The following is a 23,797-nucleotide window of genomic DNA, read 5'->3' on the forward strand; positions in this document are numbered from 1 at the left end:
TAAATATGAGTGTTCTTGTCAAATTGTGCATAACCGCCACTAGGCCTCTGTTGCAGCCGCTATCTGCCAGGGCTGTGCAGGTGATCGTTGTAGAGTACTACCCAATCGGATGAGTGACACGTCCCGGAAGGATAGACACGCCACCATCTGTCAAGAGACGTGGGTGCAGTCTTGTCGGGTTAGCAGGGACTGTGCCATTGGTCAGGAGATGTTGTGCAGTCTGACGGGTACGATCTTGTCAGATAGAAGCTCCCTGAATACGTCGCATTGCTTAGTAGCGAGTTGCCTTGCAGTGAGCTATCCCATAGCGAGCTATCTTGTAGCGAGCTACCTTGTAGCGAACTACCCTGTTGCGAACTCCCGGAGGGTACTTCGAGGTGATACCTCTTGAGAGGGCCCTTGAGGAAGTTTTTTTGCCTAAGTATCGGAGTGAGCTAGTTATCCTAACTTGCGAGCTGGGATAGACTTGTCTTGGAGTATTCCTTTTCAGTACGTCGAGGGTCTTCGAGCTCACACTGTAACAGCTCATCTTGTGGCGAGCTGCAACGTAGCGAACTGTCCTGCGGGCTTGTTACTTAGTCGCGGTCAGGCCGTTGTGCTGAGCTGTTACTTGTGCTGAGTCATGTCCACGTGTCACCGTCTCAAGGGGTTGGGTCAAATCACCCTCCATCAATAATATATATATTATTATATAAATATATTTTGCAAAACAAATCTCAAACAAGTTAGAAATCAACTACCAGAATTTTTGGTTTCCATTAGAGAGAGTGCAGTCCCGATCATTCACTTTGTCCGACAGAGGGGCTGATCCTGTCACTATGATCACCCACTCGAGTGAATTCTCAGACCGCCCCAACATACCCAAGTTTTGACCCTGAAGGATCTCACTAATTGGCACATCAAAGACAACCCAATCCGACACCCAATGCAGTACCATAATCGAATCTAGGGGTTATGTGTAACTTTCTAGTTTTGCCCACCAATCTCCAAGGTCTAGGGAATAATTGGAAAATGGTCCATGTTTAGTGTTTTAAACAAACACACACTACATGTGCTTCGGGTCTAACCCTAGTAGTTGAGACAAACTACCCCAACCAACTTGGCAGCACATTAGTGTCAACCTTGACAAAATATACTTTCCCAAGCCTATCCAATGGCTGAGAATATTATAAAAACTAACACGAATCTCATAAGTGTCTAGTTTAAGGGTAATTATACAAAAACACACCAAATATAACATGAATTAATTATGTACTTTTATTCATTTACAACAAATGGATATATACATCAATTTGATTGGAGCTAAGGGCATACACTATCTAACATTCCTTTCAGTCATGGAGTCACTCTCTCCAAAGGAATGCCACCTAAGACCCCTAAGGAGATTGAGGACATGAGAAAGGTTCCCTATGCCTTAGCCATAGGGAGCATAATGTATGCTATGATGTATACTCAGTCAGACATTGCTCAAAATGTTAGTGTGTTAAGTCGACACCAATCTTACCCGGGACAAGAGCATTAGACTTTTCTGGAAAACATACTAAAGTACCTATGGAGAACTAAAGACTGTTGTCTTTGTCTTCAATGGTAGTTCACTACAGATGGTTGAGCATATTGATGCCAACATCCAGCCTGACCCATATTAGAAAGTTTATGTCTGGATACTTAGGGACCCTATGTAGAAAGAAAAATAGTCCATGACCGAGACCAAGCACATTGCCATAAGAGAGGCTTCCTAATAAGTAGTCTGGATGAAGAAATTCGTCCACGAATTTAAAATCCAACCATATCACCCATTCCATTGTTGTGTGACAACAATAGATCTATGGGAGATTGTTGGTAAAAGGGACATCCAGATTCAAAAGGTAGCATTAGCGGAGAATGTGGTAGACCCATTGACTAAACCACTAATACAGAAAGTGTTTCACAAATATGTAGACAATATGAAACTGTGGTTTGTACCCGATTAGAGCTAAGTTCGAGTGGGTGTTGTTAGACATCATATGCCCTTAGCTCCAATTAGATTGATGTACAGATACGTTTATTGTAAATGAATAAAAGTACATTATTGTTTCATGTTCATTTTGGCATGTTTCTATAAAATTACTTCTTAAACTAGACATTTATGAGAATCGTGTTAGTTTAGAATTTTCTTAGTCATTGGAAAGATTTGGGAGTTTATCCTGCCAAGTTGATTGGTGCAACTTTTCTCAGTTGTCAGGGTTAGACCTAAAGGACATGTAGTGTGGTTTTGCTTGAAACTTTGAACTAGACCTTTTTTTCAGTTATGCCATGGACCTTGGAGATAGATAGGCAACACTAGAAAATTACACCTAACCCATAGACTCGATTATGTTACTACACTAGGCGCTAGATTGGGCTATCTTTGATATACCAATTAGTGAAATCCTTAGCGGGGGTCAAAACCTGGGTATGTTGGGGTAGTTTGAGAATTCACCTGAGTGGGTGATCATAGTGACAGAGTCAGCCCCTTTGTCAGACGAAGTGAAAAATAGGGGGAAAACACTCTCTCTAATGAAAACCTAAACTGTCGGCAGTGGATTTCAAACTTGTTTGATATTTGTTTTGCAATATATCTATATATTATGTTTTTATGAAAAATGTTTGCAAAGGTTTTAATTCCCGGGATCCATCCATGTAGAGAATGCAACACTATACCTTCAAAGCCGAGGGAGAGGTTATCTCTTGTTGGGTAGTGTTTGATCATTATGGGCTGAGAGGCTAAGTATAAGACCATTTAGGGCTTATATACCTGATGGGATAATCTCACTTAAGAGCATAGTCCTTGGGCCTTCATAAGGTGGCTGGACCCAATGACCATTTAGTGTAAATGTTGGGCCTGCTAAGAGCCCATACTGATGGAATCGGGGGTTCACTATGTTCAAAAGTGAATTCGCTAGGCCTTGTAACAGAGGCTAAGCTGAACACACATGACTTTTGTGGAGATCAATGTTAGGGTCACACACTATACAAAGAGAGCCAAACTAGCCAAAAATTAAAAGGGAAATGAACCTGATAGCTTAATAGGCCTAAAGGCCATTCCGAACTAGGTTAATGTGATTAATTAAAATGGGTGAATCTAGGATTAGATTTGGATTTGGACCAGCAAGAGGATAAGATAATGGAAGAATGGTGGGATCCATCGTATGGACGCCAAAACTGTTGCTGAATGGGTGGGCGAATTTTAAAAATTTCCTACCATTCTTCCGATTGGAAATCGCATTCCCTGATTTTAGAATCAAAATTCAAGGATCCTACTTGAACCAAACCAGATCAGATTTGAACCAAAAGATAAGGGAGGGATTATACCTGATCTAGAGAAGTAGTATATCCCAAGGTTGGTGTTCACGCCCAAAGAAGATCCCAAGATCAGCTCCCACTAAAGATGACATAGTGATGATGGAGCCAAACCAGCAATGTCCGTCCCATGAACCAGGTTCTTCTGAAGAACTCAATGGAAGAATGTGAACACCACACGAACAATCAAGAACCTTTCTTGATTTTCTCTAACTGAGAACTCGAACTAGCAAAAATGGTAGCGGTGGCTATTGGAGGAGAATGCTAGAGAAGAAGGTGGCAAACTACTATTTTCTTCTATAGGGTTATTTGAGACCTTATCTCAAGAATGCAGAGTGTTCTGCTAAAAACCCTTAGGGTTCGAATTCAAGTAATTCAAATTAGGGGTTTCCTCCTCTTTCTTAGTGATTAAGAAAACATCCTAATCATATTAGGAGTTGCCCTTATCCAAATCTGTATTTGGATTAGGACTCCTCTTAATCTTATCTGCAGATTAGATCAGCTTTTGGGCTTAACCTAATCTCAGATTCGCCCCTTTAAGTGACTGGTCAAATCAGCCCAGTACGATGTAGGATTTAGGCCCAATATGTATTAAGTGCTCAATAGTCTTCCAAACTGCTATCTAGTTGGGCTTCTTTGTATGGCGTGGGACCCAAGCATTGATCTACACATCAGCCACATGGGTTTGGCCCGGCCTCTGTTACAAGGCCTAGCCGAATTCATTGGAAAGCCGAGTGAACCCCTTGATCCCATCACATGGAACCCCATGGGCTCAACACTTACACTAAGTGGTCCCTGGGCCAAGCCATCTTATAAAAACACAGGGACGGTGGGTAGATGCAAGATTAGCCCATTAGGTATTATCCTAAATGGCCTTACACTTAACCTCTCAGGTCATAATGATCAAGCACTACCCGACAAGAGAGGACTTCTCCCTCGGCTGTAAGGAACAGTGTTGCACTCTCTACTCACATGGATCCCGAGAATTAAAACCATTTGCAAGCATTTTGAAGCCATATATAAGTATATATCATATATATAAATTTTGCAAAACAAAATTCCAACGATTGAAATCAACTGCCGGCAGTTTGGTTTCCATCAGAGAGAGTGCATCCCCGATCATTACCTTTGTCCGAGAAAGGGGCTAATCTCGTCACTATGATCACCCACTCAGATGAATTCTCAAACTGTCCCAACATACCCAAGTTTTGACTCCCGCTAAGGATTTCACTGATTGGCATATCAAAGACAGCCCAATCCGACACCTAGTGCAGTACCATAATTGGGTCTAGGGATTAGGTGTAACTTTCCAGTTTTGCCCATCAATCTCCAAGGTCCAGGGCAATACTAGAAATTTGGTCCGGTTCAAGGGTTCAAGCAATCCTACACTGCGTGTGCCTTGGGTCTCACCATGGCAGCTGAGACAAGCCACCCCAACAGTTGGCAGCACACCAGTGTCAGCCTTGGTAGGATAAATCTCCCCAGACTTATCCAATGGCTGTGAACATTTAAAACTAACACAAGTCTCATTAAGTGTCCAATTTTAGTGTCTTACACAGAAATATACCACACAACATGAATCAAACATGTACTTTATTTATTTACACTAAATATCAAAAGTACATCAAAACTGATTGAAGCTAAGGGCATACAAAATTGTCTAACAGATAAGCCTTATCCACTTAAGATTTCAAATCCAAATAAAGATTTAGAGCAAAGAATTTTTTTCCTAATAAGATTAGGAAGTTGATCTTGAAAGGTTATAAATAGAGGACGAATTCCTTCAATTAAACACTTTTATAGCATTCAGTTCTCCCTCTATTCTTGCCACCCTACCCTCTTTGATCTCCAATTCTTGGGCTAATCAAGGTTAGATCTTGATTATGATTTTTACTAGAAAAATCAGATCTGATTCGTGCTCATACTCCCTTGCATGATCCTTGTTGAAGGATTGCAGTTCTTGTTGAAGAACTGCTTTGTTGTGATCTTCCTTCATCTCAAGCTATGTCATTTTCAATGGAAGCAAGATTTGGTGACCTCTTTATGCATAAACACCTATGTTGGGAGCTACGTTTGTGGATTCCGTATTAGGTATAGCTCTCAGTTATTTTGGTTTCAAATCTAGTCTGCTTTGTTTCCAGAACAAACCTTGAAAAATGCATTTTTCTAAAACAGGGAATACGATTCCCGGAAAGGAGAAATAAATTTTTGAAATTTCTCCCAACCACCCTACATGGTTCAGCCATCTATATGGTGGATCTCCCTTCCCTTCAGTGGTATCAAAGTCAGGTTCAAGTCTTGAACCAAATTCAGACTACATTTGAACCTATGCAAATGGGCAAAAACTGTTCTACCTGATTTACGCAAACTAGCAGTTTTTCTGAGAATTGAGTTCTCAGCTTTGGGCCTTTGATCTGAAATTAATTCTTTATTATTCTGCAATAAGTATGGAATGGTTCTGTGATTATTTTTTGAATATTTGGGTTGTTTGTGTGATGGAGATCGAATTCTTTAATGGCACCAAGATCTACACATCCTGCAATCTTTATTCTATTATTTTGGTCTGTAAATAATTATTTTATTTTCTAGACAAAATGTATAGGATTTTATCAGATGTAATTAATAGGAAATTAGGGTTTTCTATTTTTTTACATTGGAATAAGTGTCAGAACCCGTGGAGGAGAACTTTTGCAGATACGAGATCTACAATCTGTGATTTGTAGAAAATGAATCTGTTGTTTGCGATTAATATTTTTCATGCAAGTTTGCAGATTATCCAAGATCATCACACTACAGCCCCATGATTATTTTTCTTGCTGTATTGATTGTCAATTCGGTTGTAATTAATTTTAGATCATATTCTTGTTAATTGCATCATGTATTGGACACCAAACCCTACGTCGATTTGACCAAGCTTGGTCCAAATTGGTTGGTCCAAACCTATGGTTCAATGGAGTCTGTTCTCAACCCCATGTGTCATGTTTTAGGTGACCCAAATTAGGTTATGGGCCAAGGTTTTGGTGGCCTATCACATGATGTAATTCGGCCCACCCCTATAAAACCCTGTTTTCAGCATTACAGCTACATGGTCCGAATTGCTTTTTGTAGTTTAGCTCATATACCTAGATGATATTATTTGATAATACATGGACCTTAATGGGCCAATAATGTGTTAACTTTAATTTTAGGGTTTTACAATTTAATGAATTGATTGGATCAATTATAAGCATGTGGATGTATGTGATGTGCTGAATGTGATTCACACATGGGGCATAAGTACTTGGTCCATGTTTAAACGTTAGTGGCTTTTTACGAACACCATGGCTGAATGCACTTCATTGCCATGATGTCCATAAGATCATTGGATGATTTACCTTTTCAATGAGCACCAAATCAGCTTCCTCCCCAAGAAGAACCGTGGGGATCCCTATCCCGTTTTGGGCTCATTTGAATCTAACTTTAAGAAAGTCAGTGGGAACCACTCTAGTTTGACCTAAATTAGATCTAGGGACGTTTCAACTTGTTCTCTCTAGATATATAAGTGCATGTGATAGGGAAATTCATACGATGAATTCTCTAAAGGCCTTCCGTCTTTAGCATGAAGATGGGTTTCATTAGTAATGAGGAGATGCACCATAAAATTGGGGTATCCATTTGTTGATCCAGTCTATTTGATTGCTTCATAAGATGATAGGGGCATGAACGATGTGGGAATGGCCTATCCTAAAATGGAAGACTCTCTCATGGTACTTTGGGGTCCACGAATATGATGAGTCAACACTTATGGATAGAAAGGTTTAATCTAAAATGGCAATGAACCTTGTCTGACAAAAGCCAGAGGGAAAGCTCATAAGATGAGTGGATATGATCCTTCACAGAAAGTGGTGGGGTTTTGCAGCTGAAACAATTAACTCCATGCACCTATGTGATTTCTCACATTTCCAGAGACATAACCACATCTCTGTCACTAAGATAGGAGGGAAATCTCAGAGATGAAGAAATGGAAATAGAGCATAGATAAAAGCCCTTTCTATGTGAATAACATGAATCACTTTTTAGGTCGTGGACTAATATTTTTCCTTTTATCAGAAATGGTAAATAGACAATGCACCAAACTGTTGGATGATAACAAACTTAAGGGACCTAATTATGCTGACTGGTTCTATAAGTTTATGCTACGTCCGAGAAATTGGACAAGATAGCCAAAAACCCTACACCGAAACGTTTGGGTGATAGGGCTTCTGAGGCCCCTAAGAAGGAATATCAAGAATGCGAGGAGAAGAACTCTCTTGCTCGGTGTTATTTCATAGCCTCCTTAGGTAATCCGATACAGAGATAGTTCAATAAGATCGAAGTGTCCAAGGATATCAAGGATAATCTAAGGACAATATATGAAGAGCATAATCGTTCTACTCGACAGAAGGTCCTAAAGTTGTTTATAACCACACTGATGTCTGAGAACTAACCGGTTCATGACCATTGTCTTAAGATAATGGGCTATATTAATGAACTAGAGACTCTCATCTCTAGGCTAGATGAAGACACCAAGATTGATGTCATCTTAAATTCTCTGCCTCTTTCCTTCAATCAGTTCATCCTGAACTACAACATGAATAAGCTAAAGGTAAGCCTTCAGGAACTCAACAATATGTTTTAGATGGCTGAAGAACTGATAAAGAAGGACAGACCGATAGCCATGCTTGTTGAATGAGGCAAGTTGGGTAAGAAGAAGATGAAGGCTAAGAAGAAGTCTTAGAAGAAAGTTACCAAACCTAAAAAGTAAAAAAGGGACAATGCATCAAATGCATGTCATTTCTGCAAGCAGACCGGTTATTGGAAGAGGAACTGTTCTCAGTATCTAGAGACCAAGAAGCAAGGTAATTTTGAATCTTTTATCATAGAGACCAATATGTTGGTCACTTCTATATCCTAGTGTATTGACTCTAGGGCTTCTACTCATACATGTAACACATTGCAGGGGTTCAAGACAAGCAGAATGCTGAGTGAATGAGAAGTGACACTCTACTTGGGGACTTTTGCAACAATTGCAGCTATAGCTATAGGAACTATAGACTTGTATTTTAGAGAAAGAATAATTACACATTAAATATTGTCTTTATGTACCAACTTTGAGAAGAAATTTAATTTCTATTTCAAAATTATGCAAAGATGGTTATTCCATTTTGTTTAGTAATATAATTACTATTAAGCTGAATAACAAATTCCTCGCTTACGGAGAACTTGAGAATGGTCTTTATATCCTCCATCCTTCTCTAGAGACAAATATAACTGAAACTACATCGGAAACAATCCCCAAGAAAAGATCACGTGATATGGTTAATCCCATGTGCCTATGGCATTATTGACTTGGCCACATTAATATAGATTGTATCACAAGGTTGGTAAATGATGTTCCTTAGGATTTTCTAACTATAGAAGATCTTACAACCTGTGAACCTTGCCTTCAAGGTAAGATAACGAAACAACCATTTACTAGAAAGCCTGAAAGATCTACAGGCACACCTAATCTGATACATACTGATGTATGTGGTCCTATGAATGTCAGGACACGTAACTAGCATGTTTATTTCATTACATTTACTGATGAATTCTCTTGGTAGGGTTATGTGTACCTAATGAGACATAAGTCTGAATCCTTTAAAATTTTCAAAGAGTTCAAACAAGAGGTTGAGAAATAGTTGGGGAGACAGAACAAATCCCTTCGATCAGATCGAGGAGACAAATATCTCTCCAATGAATTTAGGGACTACTTAAATGGCAATGGATTGTATAACAATTATCTCAACCTACTAAACTACAATTAAACGATGTATTTGAGAGGAAAAATCGGACTCTATTGGATTTGGTCCGTTCACTTCTCGTCCATTCAGAACTACCTATATCATTTTGGGGTTACGCATTAGAGACTGCGATATACATGATGAACCGAGTCCCAACCAAATCCGTTCCCAAGACTCCATATGAGCTTTGTATCGGTAAGAAACCAAGTGTGAGACACTTGAAGATTGGGGGTTGTCTGACACGTGTTAAAAGAATAAGTGCTAACAAATTGGAATCCAAGACCAGTCATTGCCTATTTATAGGTTACCCCAAAAGCTCTATAGGTTACTTATTCTATGACCCTAAAGAGAAAAATGTGTTTTGCAGTCGAAATGCCTACTTCTTTGAAGAAGATTACATCCTAAACAATCATCATCAAGAAATTGTTCTTGATGAGGAGAGCTCAGGAGTAGTGGGAGATGTCCCACAGGCTTCAAATAATACCTAACCTAAAAAATCTACCTGGGTATCTAGGCCTCCAGTTCGTTATGGCTATGATCAACTAAGTTACTTGATGGAATCCACGATCAGTGAGGAAGATCCCATGACTTATATGGAAGCTATGTTGGACATAGACTCCTTTGAAGTGGGTAGATGCCATGAAAGCCGAGATGAACTCGATGGAAACCAACAAGGTCTGGACTCTCGTAGACCCACTTACTGGGGTGAAAGCAATTGGTTGCAAATGGATCTACAAGAGGAAGAAGGGCCCTGATGGGAAGATTGAGACTTATAAAGCTCGTCTTGTGACGAAGGGGTACATTCAGAAAGAGGGAATCATTTATGAAGAAACATTTTCGCCAGTGGCTATGCTTAAATCCATAAGGATCCTACTAGCTGTAGCAACACACTATGACTATGAGATTTGGAAAATGGATGTCAAAATTGAATTCCTGAATGGAGATCTTACTGAACATATCTATATGCAACAACCGTAAGGGTTTATTGTTGCAGGTCAAGAACACATGGTGTGTAAACTTAACCGATCCATCTATGGACTTAAGTAAGCTTCTAGAAGTTGGAACATCCTATTTGACTCTATTGTCAAATAGTTTGACGTTGAGTAGAACCCGGATAAGCCCTATGTTTATAGGAAGGCAGTGGGAGATAAGGTTACGTTCTTGGTTCTGTATGTACATGGCATTCTACTCATTGGGAATGGTGTAGAAATGTTAACTATGGTGAAGGTATGGCTTTTACAGCAATTCTCCATGAATGATCTTGGAGAAACCTCATATATCTTGGGACTTCGACTCTATAGAGATATATCAAACCAGATAATAGGATTATCCCAGTCTACTTACATTAACAGGATTATCAAAAAATACAGTATGGAGAACTCCAAGAAAGGATTTGTCCCTTTTGGACACAGAGCCACTCTCTCCGAGGGTATGTCTCCCAAGACTCCCAAGGAGATTGAGAGCATGAGAGAGGTTCCCTATGCCTCAGTCGTAGGGAGCATCATGTATGCTATGTTGCGCAATCAGCTAGACATTGCTCAGGTTGTTAGTGTGGTAAGTATATACCAGTCAAACAGAGGACAGGAGCACTGGACAGTTATGAAGAACATACTTAAATACCTTCGAAGGATAAAAGAGTTTTGTCTGGTATTCGATGGTAGTTCACTATAGATTGTCAAGTATACTAATACCGACTTCCAGTTAGACCCAGATGATAGAAAGTATACATCTGGTTACATCTTTATGATGGGGTCCTGTGTAGTAAGAAAAATAGTCCACGACCCAAGCCAAGCACATTGCCGTAAGTGAGGCTGCCTTAAAGAATGAAGTTGTTCATTCCAGAATTTGGAATCCTACCATATCACTCATACCACTGTTGTATGACATTATTGGATTTACGGGAGATTGTTGGTAGAAGGAACGTTCAGATTCAAAAGGTAGCATCAGCGAATAATGTGGCAGACCCAATGACTAAGCCACTGACATAGAAAGTGTTTGAAAAACACATGGACAATATGGGACTAAGGCTTGTACTAGATTGGACCTAAATGCAAGTGGGAGTTATTAGACAATGTATGCCCTTAGCTCTAATCAGATTGATGTAACATTTGACATTTATTCTAAATAAATAAAAGTACATAATTGATTCATGTTATATCTGGTATGTTTTTGTGTAATTACCCTTAAACTGGACACTTATCAGACTCGTGTTAGTTTAGAATATTCAGAGTTGTTGGATAGACCTGGGCAAGTTTATCCTGCTAAGGCTGACACTAATGTGCTGCCAAGTTGATTGGGGCAGCTTGTCTAACCTGCCAGGGTTAGACCCGAAGCACATGTAGTGTGGGTTTGCTTGAAACTCTGAACCATACCTTTTTCTAGTTATGCCCTAGACCTTGGAGACAAATTGACAAAACTAGAAAGTTACACCTAACCCCTAGACCCGATTGTAATACTAAATTAGGTGTTTGATTGGGTTGTCTTTGATATGCCAATCAGTGAGATCCTTAGCAGGGGTCAAAACCTGGGTATGTTGGGGCAGTCTGAGAATTCACCTGAGTGGGTGATCATAGTGACAGAATCAGCCCCTTTGTAGGACAAAGTGAATGATTAGGGACAACACTCTCTCTGATGGAAACCTAAACTACCAGTAGTGGATTTCAGACTTGTTTGAGATTTGTTTTGCAAAATATATTTATCTATATATATATATATATATTATGTTTTTATAAAAAAATGATTGCAAAGGTTTTAATTCCTGGGATCCATCCAAGTAGAGAGTGCAACACTGTACCACGCAGCCGAGGGAGAGGTCCTCTCTTGTCGGCCAATGTTTGATCATTATGGGCTGAGAGGTTAAGTATAAGACCATTTCGGGCTTATATACCTAATGAGCTAATTTCACTTAAGATCATAGTCCTTGAACCTTCATAAGGTGGCTGGACCCAATGACCATTTAGTGTAAATGTTGGGCCTGCTAAGAGCCCATACTGATAGGCTCAAGGGTTCACTGTGTTCAATAGTGAATTCGGCTAAGCCTTGTAACAGAGGCTTGGCTGAACCCATATGGATTTTGTGGAGATCAACGTTAGGGTTCCACACCATACAAAGAGAGCCAAGCTAGCCAACAATTAAAAGGGAAGTGAACTTGGTAGCTTAATAGGCCTAAAGCCCATTTTGAACTAGGTTAATGTGATTAATTAAAATGGGCGTATATAGGTTTAGATCTGGATTTGTATCAACAAGAAGATAAGATAAGTCTTATCCACTTAAGACTTCATATCCAAATAAAGATTTGGATAAAAAAACTCTTTCCTAATAGGATTAGGAAGCTGATCTTGAAAAGTTATAAATATAGGGCGAATTCCTTGTGTGATCATATATGATTCATGCTCACACTCCCTTGTGTGATCATTGCTAAAGGATTGCAGTTCTTGCTGAAGAATTGCTTTGTTGATCCTGCTTCATCTCAAGCTACGTCATCTTCAATGGATGTAGGATTTGGTAACCTCTTTGGGCGTGTGAACACTTACGTTGGAAGCTACGTTTGTGGATTTCATATCAGGTATAGCTTTCACTTATTTTGGTTTCAAATATGATCTGGTTTGTTTCAGGAACGAACCTTGAAAAATGTAGTTTTTCTAAAATAGGGAATACGATTTCCAGAAGGGAGAAACAAATTTTTAAAATTTCGCCCAACCACCTTACATGGTTCGGCCATCCATATGATGGATCTCCTTTCCCTTCATGATTTGGGCGTAAAGTACAACCTTGGGATTTGTGTTTGTGGTATTGTATCAGGTTTACATCTCTCTTTGGTTGGTTTCAAATATAATTCAGTTCAGTGCAAGGCTGATTCTGAAAAAATGCAATTTTTCAAATCATAAGGAATTCGATTCCCACAAGGATTAGAAAATTTTTGAAATTTCGCCCAACCATCTAGCATGGTTCGACCATCTATATTATGGATCGTAACCCTTCGTTCACCATTTCCCAACAAAGTTGTGTTCTTTTTTCCAATATTACCTCTAAACTCCCTACTCCTTGCTCTTACACACTTTCCAATTAACCAAATGATCTTCCTTCCCTCACTAGGCTCCCACAAGAAATCTCTCATAATCCTCTCTAATTTCAATACTTCCGTTTGGCATCCTAAAGACTAACAAGTAATAGATTGGAAAGTTTTCTAAAGTGGCTTTTATCAAAGTAATTTTACTCCTTAGAGATATAGTTTCTTTTCCATGCTACCGATCTCTTAAGACAACTTTCTACAATTGGACTATAGAACCTCCCCTCCCAAATGTTGTCTACTAAAGGCATGCCTAGATATTTCATTGGCCAACAAGTAATAGTGCATAATATAGAATCATATACTAAATTCAATTCCTCTTCATCTAAGTTGTCTCCATTTCAAAATTAATATTTAACACCGGTATATGTTAAAATAACTTCACCACTTACTTTACGTTCCTTGCCTTCTGGAATCCCCACCCTCACAAAAGATAATTGTGTAGTCCACATACTACAAGTGTATAGCTACTATGCCAATTCTACCCACCCTTGGGTCTCTAAAGGCATCCATTCTATCAGCTTTCAAGATTAATCTACCGAATACCTCTACTATCAAGGTAAAACCGAAGGGTAAGAGAGGATCCCCTTGTCGTAATCCTCGAGAGGCTAGAAAAAAAACCCTAACCACCTCATTAACCAAAGTTGAATAGTGACATGTTTTTAAACAACTGTCAATCCACCTACACCTCTCTCCAAACCCACACCTTCCCATTAGTTACTAAAGGAAAGACCAATCTACGAAATCATAGGTTTTTTTCCATATCTTACACATAAATTATTTCCTTCCCCTTATTTTTAACTCTTCCATACACTCATTGTTTAAGGGGTTATTTATTAGGGCGAGGCTGTCGTATTTTGAGTCTGTTCTTGCTAGGTGATTTTTTATCACCCTGTTATGCCCTCCATTTCCTTTCTCTCTTATAAAGTTTATTTTTTATTTTTCTTCAGAAAAAATAAAGGTTCCTTGAAACTGACTTATTGGGAGGGTTGTATTTAAAAAAGATGGAAGTAGTTTTGCTACTAATTTATAAATGCTAGTCACTAGGCTTATGGGCCTAAAGTCTCGACTATGTGGCAACTCCCTTCTTAGTAACTAAGGCCACGAAAGTAGCATTAATACCTGATCTGATAAAATGCTCCTCTACTGCTCTACAACCATATTAGCATTGCTCATCAATTTTAGGTTCACAAACAATTAACCTTGCAGGGATAACAATGGATTGGATGATTGCTATTTGTAGATGAAAATCCATATTAACATAGATCACAACTTAGTACTCATAATGGTACTCCAAGTTTTCATTAATCCCTTCACCTATAGACCCTCATTTATGTAAAAAAGAAAAAAGAAAAGGCAGCCCACTGCACAAGACTCCCGCCAATGTTGGGTCTGGAGAGAGATAGATGTATGCAACCTTACCCCTTCACATACAAAAAAGTTATTTCCAAGATTTGAAACCTGGTCACCCAGGTTGCAAAATCCGGATGAGCCCTGTGTTTATAGAAAGACCAGTGGGGATAAGGTTACGTTCTTGGTTCTGTATGTAGACGACATTCTACTCATTGGGAATGATGTAGGAATGTTGGATACGGTGAAAGTGTGGCTTTTACAACAATTCTCTATGAAAGATCTTGGAGAAGTCTCCTATATACTAGGTCTTCAACTCTATAGAGATAGATCAAAGCGGATAATAGGATTATCCCAATCTGCCTACATTGACAAAATTGTCAAGAAATACAGCATGGAGAACTCCAAAAAGGAAAATATTCCTTTCAAACACGAAGTCACTCTCTCCAAGAAGATGTTTTCCAAGACCTCTGAGGAGATTGAGGGCATGAAGGACGCTCCCTATGCCTCAACTATAGGGAGTATCATGTATGCCATGCTGCACACTCATCCTGACATTGCTCAAGCAGTGAGTGTGGTAAACAGATTTCAAGCCAACCCAGGGTAGGAGCACTGGACTGCTGTGAAAACCATAGTTAAATACCTTCAAATGACAAAAGAGTTTTGTTTGGTATTCAATGGTAGCTCACTACAGATCCAGGGGTATACTGATGTCGATTTCCAATCGGATCCAGATGATAGAAAGTCTACATCTGCGTATGTTTTCACGATAAAATCGTGTGCTGTTTGTTGAAAAAAAGAGCAAACAGGGGTCCACGATAGACTCCACAACCGAAGCCGAATACATTGCCGCAAGTGAAGCTACCAAGGAAGCCATGTGGATGAAAAAGTTCATTCACGAATTGGGAGTAGCTCCATCCAGTACATCACTCATCCCGTTGTCGTGTGACAACAATAGAGTGATTGCTTAGGTTAAGTAGCCACGAGCCCACTCGAAGTCGAAGCACATCGAGAGAAGTACCATGTACTACGGGAGATTGTTGGTAGAGGGGATGTCCTGATTCAGAAGGTAGTGTTAGTGGAAAATGTAGCAGACCCATTGACTAAGCCACTGACACAGAAAGTGTTTGAAAAACACGTGAAAAGTATGGGACTCCGGCTTGTACCAGATTGGACCTAAGTGTAAATGGGAGCTGTTAGACAGTTGTATGCCCTTAGCTCCAATTAGAATGATGTACATTATGAATTTATTGTAAATGAATAAAGTACATATTTGATCCATGTTCCTGTGGTGTGTTTCTGTGTAATACCCTTAAACTGGACACTTATGAGACTCGTGTTAGTTTAGAATGTTCGCACTCGTTGGATAAATTTGGGGAGATTTATCCTGCCAAAGCTGACACTGGTGTGCTGCCAAATGTTGGGGTGACCTGTCTCAATCGCCAGGGTGAGACCCGAGGCACATGTAGTGTAGGATTAATTGAATCTTTGAACCAGACCAAATTTCCATTATTGCCCTAAACCTTAGAGATTGATGGGCAAAACTGGAAAGTTACACCTGACCCCTAGACTCGATTATAATACTACACTAGGTGTCGAATTGGGTTGTCTTTGATATACCAATTAGTGAGATCCTTAGCGGGGGTCAAAACCTGGTTATGTTGGGACAGTCTGAGAATTCTTCTGAGTGGATGATCATAGTGACAGGATCAACCCCTTTGTCGGACAAAGGTAATGATTGGGGATGCACTCCCTCTGATAAAAACCAAGACTACCAGTAGCCGATTTCAATCGTTGAGATTTGTATTACAAAATATATTTTATATGATATATAAAAGTATATATATTATGGTTTACAAACATTTGTAAAAGGTTTTAATTCCCGGGATCCATGTGAGTAGAGAACGTAGCAATGTTCCTTACAGCCGAGAGAGAGATCCTCTCTTGTCGGGTAGTGTTTGATCATTATGGACTGAGAGGTTATCTGTAAGACCATTGGGGTTAATACCTGATGGGCTAATCTTGCATCTACCCACGGTTCCTAAGTGTTACAATGTGACTTGGCCTAGGGACTACTTAGGGTAAGTGTTGGACCGATAGAGCCCATGTGATGGGTTTTAAGGAGTGCACTGTCCATAACAGTATATTCGGCCAAGCCTTGTAACAAAGGCTAGGATGAACCCATGTGGCTAATGTGTATATCAATATTTGGGTCCCACACCATACAAGGAAGCCCAATTAGGCAACAGTTTGGAAGGCTAAGTGAGCACATAACCTTATTGGGCCTAAAGCCCATTTTGAACTGGACTGATTTGATCAGTTAAATAAGGGGCAAATTCTGAGATTGGATTAGCATATATGATTGGGTTTTAACCTTATCCACTCAGAGAGCCCAGATCTAAATGTGATTCAGATCTAGAAACCTCCTAATGAGATTAGGAGAAGGTTGATCTAATCTGCAGATAAGATAAGGGTTTACCATTATCACTTAAAGGGAATTCTGATCTAAATATGATTTAGATCGACAACTCCTAATGAGATTAGGAACTGATCCTCTTAAGTTTATAAAAGGAGGAAGGGGCAATAGCCTTTTAACACACTTCACATCCTGTCTTTAGAGTTGAAATCACAAAAGAGAGAATTCAGCATTACTGTGCTAAATCTCTCTTGTCGCATCCTTCCTGTCGCCGCCATATTTACTAGTTCGATCTTCTGTTCTCAATGGGAATGATCAAAATCAGATCTTGACATCAATTCTTTGTGAAATGACTGATTGAAATAGTGCTCACGTGCCATCCAGTTGATTCTTGCGAAGGATCTGGTTCTTTTGAAAAACGTTGTTGATTCCGCTTCATCTTACACTGCGCCATATTCAGTAGGAGCAGTTTTTTGTTCTTTCCTTGGACGTGAACACCTCCATTGAAAGATACTTTTTCTCTGTATCAGGTATATCCCTCTCCTACTGTTTTTGTTAAGATCTAGTTCGGTTCTTAGTTCAAGATTGATCCTTGAAAAATATGATTTTTCTAAAATAAGGGATACGATTCCCAATAGGATGGAGAAAAATTTTTGAAATTCACACATTCTATTCCGCAAGATTCAGGCGTCCATACGATGGATATCTTATCCCTTCAATCCAACCGTTGCGCCAAGAGCCACCCTTTAGAACCCTCATTTATGTCAACAAACCAAAATAGAAATTTGTGTTCTCAAGCATCCTTTTAACTAAATATGCCCTTTCGGAACTACAATATACAAATCAATAAACATAAAAGTTACTAATACCAAGTTTTGGGGCAAAGCTTCAGAAAAATATACCTTTTTGTTAAGAGTGAAATGCTAAAATTTTCTCTGAGAATAACATACTCAGATTTGCATTTGCTTGTAAATTCCTCAAGTCCGGCTTACAATTACATCATCCAATTAACTATAAAATTACTAGTAAAAGTCTTCATGTATTTTTCAAGTCAAAGACGTATTTCAACGACTAGTAGCCTCAGGATAAGACCTACCAAAGTCAGAAAAACACTTGGCTTTACCACTAGTGTCAAGCCAAGAAGGCAGCCATCTGGTTCAGTCCCAAAATCCTCTAGATTCAACTTGAGCTTTGACTCTACTCCTGAAGATCCAAAAAGAGAAATTGCAGGTTTATTGATACTCTTAGTTTTGCACTGCACCATATAAAAGTTGCATTTGTCAATGCACAAGGAGCTTTAGATGCATTCGAAAGAAGCTTACCCTGTTACCCATGTCATTTGGCTTAGACTGAAAAGGGTCATGCAGTGGATAAGGAACCCACATTCCCATTGACTGGTTTAGGGGAAAAGGTATGTTGCAGGTGTTCAAAGATCCATTAACTATATGCTACCAAGCATTACGTTCTTGGATCCTCATGCAATTCCCTTGTGAGTAACTAGAATGGATGGTCTAAGCTGAAAAAGTCTCTTCAGAAGTCTGTAAAACGTAGATGTAAACCATTTGGTTGGCTTGTTCAACTGGTATTAAGAGATGGCCTAATGCACCTGTATTGACTAGATCCATTGTAGTTCTAAATCAAGTCTTTTTTATCAAATCATAAAATCTTGAAGGACCAATCTGATGGCATTCAAAGCTTTATATTAAGTTGAAATATCCTTTGTCAAATGGAGAAATTGAAGAAAATGGAAGCATACAAAAGAGAAAGTTCTGCATTGTTCCTGAACAATATATGGACTTTACCAAAAATAAAATAAAGAAACACAGTATATGGCAAATCAAACTAAAAATAAACATAAACAACACCAAGATTTCCATTAACAGTACTTTCAAGTATTCCAAGATTATAATATAAAGATTAAAAGAATTGAAAAAAGTAAAGAATTAGTAGGTCAAGATCAACTTGGATATTCCTATATTTCAAGTGATATAACAGCACAAAAACAGAGGCTAAAGATTACCAGACAAGTGTCTCAGAAGTAGTTCCATTGAGCCTGACTACAATGTTCAGTCAAACCCCTTGGTGGAACAAAAGAACCAAAGCGATGAGGATGGGGAAAACAGAGGTGGCATGGAGAAGAAACGAGCATGAAAACATTGGACTTTGGTGGTGAAGTGAAGAATAAAACAAAGTAAAAGTGTGTCAGTCAGTGGTGACTGGGGAAGAAGAGACTAGCGTGAAAACATCAGTTCAGTGGTGACTGGTGAAGAAGATCAAAAGCTTCGAACTAGATTTCAAATCCTAACCCTGAGAATCAAATCAAGGTTTAAAGAAAATGTTGAAGCAATACAGAATGGAAGGAGAAAGCATGGATTTTGGTGGCAATGTGAAAAATAAAACAGAGCAAAAGTGTCATCAGTCAATGACTAGTGAAGAAGAAAATAGCATGAAAACATTGGCCATTGATGGTGGGGTGAAGAAGATCGAAAGCTTCGAACTCGATTTCAAACCTTAACCCTGAAAATCAGATCAAGGTTAAAAGAAAACTTTCTTTTGAAGATAAATAAAACTTTATTAATGAAAAAAAGAAAGAGAGGATACAACAGGGTGATAAGAAATCATTCAGCAAGAGCAAACCCGCCCAAAACAAAATTAACCCCATGAACAGAAAATCAGCCCAACAAACAAACTAATACACCCTAAGAAATCCAAGCCCAGAAACAACTGCAAAAGCCCCAACAAATATCACGAATACCCCTCCTACCAAACATGAGAAAAGATAAACAGGAAACTGCAGATCCACCACCCAATTTTTGCCAAAAAACACAGAAGAAAACACCTCGATCCCTGCCAGCCATTTCCAATGAGATATGCAACTCAAGTTTTATCAACTTTAAAAGAAAACGTTGAAGCGAGACAGAGCAAAAGGAACAGAGGAAGCAAGACAGAGATTAAGCACTTGCACATAAGAAGGTAGCAGATAAATACCTACCTGATTTGTATGATGAACAGATAGGGCAAATATCCCTCACAACACTTGAAGCATTACTGTATTCTCTACAAATAGCATTGAGGTCAAGAGTTGCAAATTGACGAATGAAAATAAAAATAGAGCTGATGTGAGGAAGAAAAATGTTGGTGATGCAGGAGCTAAAGAGTCAAAATTGGAATTTTATGAAATTTTATGTATTTTTGTATTTTTGGACAGTAGAGGTATTTTTGTCATTTTGCAATTTTCTATGGGAGTATGGGGTCCAATGATAGGGTTTAATTTGTCTATTTATAGTTTGTTTATGTTTAAAATTTCAGATTCATTGCATAAGTAGGATTAGAGTTATTGAGCCTTCTTTGAATTGAAATAGGATATGACAGCTTGGTTGGAGTCCTACTAGGATTATTGAGTCTAACAGTTTGACTCCTAAGATTATTATGAGCCTAACAGTTTGACTCCTAAGATAATTATGAATTTAGAGTCTATAAATATGTATGGACGTTTTACACAAAGGCAATGAATTATATTGAGTTTTCTTCAGCTTATGATAGCTATGGTGAGTGATTCCCATGCCCTAGAGTGATTCTATGCACCCTGTGAGTGATTCCAGGTATTTCCTCTCTTCTTTTTCTCTTATTACTTCAAGAAGCCATTATAGCCATCAACAGCCATAAAATTCTGATCCAAGAAGACCATTCAACATTCTCTGAGGACTAGAACTGAGGTGGTCCTACATCAGTTTGGTATCAGAGCTAATGGTTTATTCACTCTGTTCTCACAAAGTGACCGATTCTATAGGCCTAGGGTATCTTCTAGACAATCTTACAGGTCTAGAATCAATGATGATTGGGTTTCTAAACCAAATGAAGGGTCTTTGGTTGACTTATTTGAGAAGATGGGTGAAGAAAACGAAGGAGACTCTAAAGTGATAGTGGGATGGATGTCGGACCCGGAAACTGTTGTTTGGGGATATAGGGACATCATCAAAAAAGTCAATTGGATTACGAGAACCATGTCAGTTAGCTTTTAGTGGGTTAGTAGATTGGCAAATGCTTTCGCAGATTCAGCTAAACAAGGGGCTTCAAGGGATTTTATGTTTTTGGCTAATTTGTAAATGCAATCTGAAAAGAGTTTGGATTTGGAACCACCTTTAAGGGGAGGTAACATCTCGTGCCTCCTCTTAGGGTGCTTCATGCTTGTACTATTTCTATCTCTATTTAATAAAATACCATTCATTCATCAAAAAAAAAGATGGGGGAAGAAAATAAATCTAATAATGTTGGCTATGTGAGTAAGGTTTTCAAACATGTTAGAAGAGAGGAAAATACCAGATTTCAAACGAGCTGATGATCCATAAGCATTCTTTGATTGGGTTGCTAAACTAGAAGGTTATTTTGATTGGCATTATATGTTTGACAAACAAAGGACTAGATTTGCATGCATGAAGCTGATGGGTCATGCTAAAGTATGGTGGAGAACTCTTGAGCAATGACTAGAAAATAGAGGTGATGAACCAATTAGTACATGGGTAAAGATGAAGAGGTGTTTGCAAGAAAAGTACATCCCACTAGACTTCCATGATGATCTATATATGGAGTTGAATAATTCCGAGCAAAAGAAGAAGCAATAGGTTACAACAAAGAATGTGAAGTCAATGGGAAGAAGGTACAAAGTTGAAAAGAAAGTAGATGATTCCTTGCAAGTTGATGCCTATACTAGAGCTGAAGTTAAGGATGAAACTAAAGAAGAGTTTCAAGATATAGGAGTTGTAAATATTAAAAATCAAGAGGGTGCAGGCCAAGAAAAAACAGAAATTGCTGAAGTTTACAACACCCATGATCAGCTTGAGGTTAATGATCAAGAAGAAATAGAAGTGGAGCAAGTTAAAGAAATTCAAGTGCAAGATACAAATGTGTTGATTGTAGTAGATCCTAGTAAGGAAGTGACTTCACTTTTCAAGTTCAACAAGAACCACTTCAAGAATTACAACCTAACATAGCACAAGTTCGACCAACATCAACAATGGAAAGAGTTCTAGCGTTTGTTGAAGAACCAAGGATATAAAAACACATAGAGATGGTGATTCCTAAGCTAGAAAGTTGAAGGAAAAGTTCCAAATGTTGCAGTTGAGAATTTGGATAAGCAAGGGGAAGATTCATCACAAAGGCTGGTTGATGACTCAAGTGTTCAAGAAACTAATGTTATTGGTGGTTTAACAAAGATGGTTATGGAAGGCAGTGTTTCAGAAATATGTTTCTTTCAAAATCCTTTTTTAGTTCTATGTTTGGCCTCTACTCTACAGTCCAAGCATGTAGATGTGGGAAGTCCTACTCCTTTTGTAATTGGGGCATAACAAATTTTCATCCTCAAGTTTTAAAGACGAGTTGTTTTTTGTGTTAGACAGTGTATGCCCTTAGCTCCAATCAAAATGATATACCTTATGACATTTAATGTAAATGAATAAAGTATATATTTGATTCATGTTATCATGGTGCGTTTCTGTGTAATACCTTTAAACTGGACACACATGAGACTTGTGTTAGTTTAGAATCTTCACAGCCATTGGATAGATCTGGGGAGATTTATCCTGCCAAGGCTGACACTGATGTGCCGCCAAGTTGGTTGAGGTGGTTTGTCTCAGCTGCCACTTGCCAAGGGTGAGACCTAAGGTACATGCAGTGTGGGTTTTCTTGAAACCCTGAACCGGACCAGAATTTCAGTATTGCCCTGGACCTTGGAGATATATGGGCAAAACTGAAATGTTACACCTGACCCCTAGACTCGATTATGATACTGCACTAAGTGTCGGATTGGGTTGTCTTTGATATGCCAATCAGTGAGATCCTTAGAGGGGGTCAAAAGCTAGGTATGTTGGAACAGTCCGAGAATTCATTTGAGTGGGTGATCATAGTGACAGGATCAGCCCCTTTGTCAGACAAAGTGAATGATCGGGGATGCACTCTCTCTGATGGAAACCAAAGTTGCCGGCAGCCGATTTCAACCGTTGAAATTTGTTTTGCAAAATATATTTATATAGAGATATGGTTTCAAAATGTTTGCAAAAGGTTTTAATTCCCGGGATCCATGTGAGTAGAGAGTGCAGCACTATACCTTGCAGCCCAGGGAGAGGTCCTCTCTTGTCGAGCAGTGTTTGATCATTATGGGCTGAGAGGTTAAGTGTAAAACCATTGAGGGTAATACCTGATGGGCTAATTTTGCATCTGCCCACAGTCCTTGGGTTTTTATAAGGTGGCTTGACCCAATGACCATTTAGTGTAAATGTTGAGCCCATTAAGAGCCCATGGTGATAGACTCGGGGGTTCACTGTCTCCTACACTAAATTCGGCCAGGCCTTGTAGCAGAGGATGAGTTGAACCCATGTGGCTGATGTGTAGATCAATGTTTGGGTCCCACGCCATACAAGGATATCCAACTGGGCAGCAGTTTGGAGGATAAGTGAGCACATGGACTTAATGGGCCTAAAGCCCAATTCGAACCGCCTTAATTAGATTAATTAAAGGGGGGGGTTCTAGGATTTAGATCAGCAAATAGGATAAGGGATTGTCCCTATCCAATCAGAGAGCGCAAATCCAAATAAAGATTTGGATAAGGAAACTCCTAATTGGATTAGGAGGGTTGATCTTTATCTGCAAATTAAGATAAGGGTTTATCCTTATCTTTTAAAGAGAGTCCATATCCAAATACAGAATTTCGATTAGGAAACTCCTAATGGGATTAGGAGAACCTCTATTTTAAGGCTATAAATAGAGGAGAAAGGCGAATCCTAGTTCATCCTTCAGTCTTATTGATTCAAGAGAGAAGACAGCATACAGTTGGACTGATGCCATCTT

The 23,797-nt window shown here is 39.0% G+C and overlaps 1 long non-coding RNA gene across 1 annotated transcript; it reads right to left on the reverse strand.

The window, feature by feature from the left end:
• Positions 1-17,841: 17,841 nt before the first annotated feature.
• Positions 17,842-18,492, reverse strand: LOC148860743 (uncharacterized). The gene is made up of 2 exons (XR_016094998.1): positions 18,277-18,492; positions 17,842-18,157 (listed from the first exon to the last, which is right to left on the reverse strand). It is a non-coding gene; the product is annotated as an uncharacterized LOC148860743 (long non-coding RNA).
• Positions 18,493-23,797: the final 5,305 nt, after the last annotated feature.

This window comes from Nelumbo lutea, chromosome 4 (genome assembly GCF_056320005.1).
Source record: "Nelumbo lutea isolate HS-2025 chromosome 4, American lotus-T2T, whole genome shotgun sequence".
Taxonomy (NCBI): Eukaryota; Viridiplantae; Streptophyta; class Magnoliopsida; order Proteales; family Nelumbonaceae; genus Nelumbo; species Nelumbo lutea.